Source organism: Crocodylus porosus, unplaced genomic scaffold, assembly GCF_001723895.1.
Source record: "Crocodylus porosus isolate Cpor-Errol unplaced genomic scaffold, CroPor_comp1, whole genome shotgun sequence".
Lineage (NCBI taxonomy): Eukaryota > Metazoa > Chordata > Crocodylia > Crocodylidae > Crocodylus > Crocodylus porosus.
The window spans coordinates 14424829-14428414 of NW_017728906.1; positions in this window are offsets into that span (position 1 = coordinate 14424829).

Below are 3586 nucleotides of genomic sequence, written 5' to 3' on the forward strand. Positions count from 1 at the left end.
CAGCAAGAGCTGTGCACCCCCATCCTGCTCCCCCCACCCTCCATCCAGCACCCTGCACCCACTCACAGTTCCTGTCACCTTGCTGCCTGATGCAGCCCAGGGCCTCCACTTCTCCCCACTCACCCCAGTCCCTGCTGCGGCAGCCACAGGAGCAGCCAATGCCAGCAGCCTGTAGCCACTGGGCTGCACCTTGCCCCAAACCTCCTGGGGCTCAGCTTCTCTCCACTTACCCCAACTGCTGCAGCAGACCCAGGACCAGCCAACAGCATCTGCCTGCACTATAGCATGGAGCAGCTCAGGGGCTGGGCTGAGTAGGGACAAGTGAAGGCCTGACCTCATACGAGTGAATTTATCTCACATATAAGGAATTTTGGGTATAAAAAGGGTGATCATATAAGAGCCAATTCATATATATAGAACTCACATAAATTAGGGAAACCTGTATAGGCAAGTGATAAGAACTGTGCGGGTCTGCTCATATTCACAAATTTAAGCATGTGCACAAGTGTTTGCATCGTTTAGGAGGTCTGGGATGCTATAGCTGGGGCTGGTCCTGCTTTGAACAGGGGGATGCACTAGTTGACTTTCTGAGGTCCCTTTCAGCCCTCATTTTCTATGATTCTCTGATTTTATAGGGCAATGTTATCCTTGAGGAGAAAGGACTTGATGCTCTTTTCTGTGTCTACAGATGATGGTATTCACCTGGCTGCTGCAGGCACGTGTTTATGTGCTGATCTACACCAGCAATCAGGCGGCAGAACTCAGAAGTGTTTGCAGCATTGGAGCTCTTGCCATTTGATCCTCTGTGGGGGAGAGATGGGGAGAGACAATGGTATTTATTGTAGAGAAGACAATTCACTATGGTGATCCAGGAGGAAAGCTATGCTGAAAGGACCACACATGTCTTGTCAGCATCTCATTGAGTCATGGAGAAGCAGGCTGGGAGGGACCTGCAGAGATCATGTAGTCCAACCCCCTGCCTGAAGCAAGATCATCTCTACCCAAACCATCCCATACAACCATAATATCATCTCTCTCCAGTGGGGAGTTTTTTTTGGTTTGGTTTGTTTTTTCTCAAGGCTAAATCAATTCCAAATTCAGCCTGGCAAAACCCAAGAGTCAAGTTCCAAAACTTGACTGAGCAGAGCTCAATCATGATGTCTGTGTGGCTTTACCATTGGGCAAGCATCCTTCTTCCCAGCCCCATCCCACTGGGGCATCCAAGACTCCCCAAAACCAGTCAAGCACCCTATGTACAAGCCCCAGTGCCTTGAGATGTGGACACCCCTTGTCTCCCTGTATCTCAGCCAAAAAAATCTCTCCCCAGAAAATTTGGTCTCATCCTTTCTCAGGGGAAAGCTAATCTTCTCTGTGTGGCAGGTGCTGCCAGAGCTTACAAAAGGAGCCAGTACCCCTTTCTCCATAGCTACCCTACCCTGCTTTGCTGAGACCTAGCCTTCCCCGCATCCCCCCACAGGCAGTGGGGACTGTCAAAGGTCTGGGTGGGGCAGAGGAAGCAATGAGCTGCCCTCCTATCTGTGAGGACAGTGCCCAGAGCTCCCCCCATACTGATGCCCAGCATCGCCAGGTCTTAAACACAAAATTATTGTATGGGAAGCTCAAAATAATTATATTTGCTGAAAAACTATCGTACACTGAAAATATATGCAAATAAGTATGCAAATAAGCTTTAATTATTTACTTTATATTGCTCACTGAAAGTTGCCAGTGAGTGAGTGAGTGAAAACTGGATTATCAACATTGAAGCCTTTCTTTACTTCAAGGTAAGCAGTCATAAGAAAGTGCTGACAGCAAATTTTGGCTCAGGTCAAGTGTAGACCTGTTTTTGTGGGCTAAGATAGCGTGGTTTCTGGGGGTATCTGAATCCCAAGGCCTCTGGGCTTGGGCCTGCACATAGGATGCCTGCCAATCAGTGGCGATGCCACTCAGAGCGCCGGTGCACCCCCTGATCAACCACAGTCCTTGCTTAGGCGATGGGCAGGCAGGGTAGACAGGGCATGGGTGTCCTCCCCCACCCCCGCGCAAGTCCTGGCCAGTTGCTGCAGCCGCTCCCAGAAGCAGCTGCAGGGGAACTCCCTTCAGGAAGCAAGATCTGCCATGGGGGTGGGAGGGAGCAGCACATGCCCCCCGACTAAGGTGGCACCAGTTGTCCATGCTGCCAATAGATTTGGGAGTATCTGAAGTCCCAGAGCGAGAGCCTGGGACAGAGGACGCTTGCCAGTTGTAGCATTGTACATGATGTTTATAATGATTGAGTTCTGCCTGCTCAGTTGGTACAGTTTTTTGGAACAATTGAATCAGCTGATATGTTTTTTTGGAACAACTGAGTCCTGCTCCATCTATGGCTTGGGGGAGCATCTGTTCACCTTGGCCCTCTGGGGGAGGACAAGAAATAATGGGCACAAACAAATTGAAGATCGATTCAGGCTATACATAAGGAATGACTTCATTACAAGCTGAGTGCCAAGGGTTTGGAACAGGCTGTCCCCAGAGGGGTACAGTCGCCTACCCTGGTGATCTTCAGAAAGTGTTTTGACTTCACCTTGTTGGGGTCATCTGACCCCAGGAGTCTTTCCTGCCCAAGTGCAGGGGGGCCGGACCCAATGATCTGCAAGCAGCATTCCCTCTAAGCTGTGCAGAGTGTGCGGCCACGCAGACGTGCTCATGCCACGCTGCCAGGTGCGCCTGAGCGGTCGCGCACGGTGTACAGCTTAGAGGGAACACTGCATGTAAGGTCCCTTCCAGCCCCTAACATCTCCAAAACTATGAAAGGATTTGGAACTGATCTGACCTGAGACATGAACTATATTAATTTAAAAAATTAAATACAAATTTTTAAAAAGCCAGTTATGGGTCTCTCAGAGTGACTTGAGTTTCACACAGGCTGCATCAATGGGCTGCCTATGCAAAGGGGATGGTACATTTGGCCATACAACACACTTAAACTCTTGGTTCCAAAATGATACCTTTTATTAGAGCAATTAGACCAATAAATCTATTTATTAGATTTCTTGGGAAATCGCAAGAAAAGTGTCCTTTTCTGCAAGCTTCTGGGATCAAAGTCCCTCCATGAGACTCTGGGAAATATATAGATGGTACAAGATGGTCAGAAGTCCCCATAGGCAGGAAATAAACTTCACTTGTGCACAGAGGGAGCGGCAGCTGAAAGGCTGTCCCTCTGGGGCCATGCGAGTGTCTTTGCGAGCGGTGCTGAGCATCTCCTGGATGTGTAGATCCGGTAGAAGTCCTTCCCTGGAGGTGTCAGATGGCAGGCAGGGAGGTGAACAATCTTTCTCGCTGTTCTGCAAGGACGCAGGCTGCGCCCGTGTCTGTCTGAGGACGCAGGCACACAAGGACGTACCAGATTCACCCGAAGAACCGTGTCCGTCTTGTTCTGCAGCGAAGTTGAACATCCCACATCGGCTAGAATCCGGCATCTTCCCTGTGCCAGGGGTGGGCTTCGGAGCCGGGTGACTGCCAAGCGCGCCCCCGGCACATTGCGAGCACTTCGTTGCCCGCACAAGGGCTGCTCGGCGGGTGCAGAGCGGCGTCCCCGCCCCCGCGG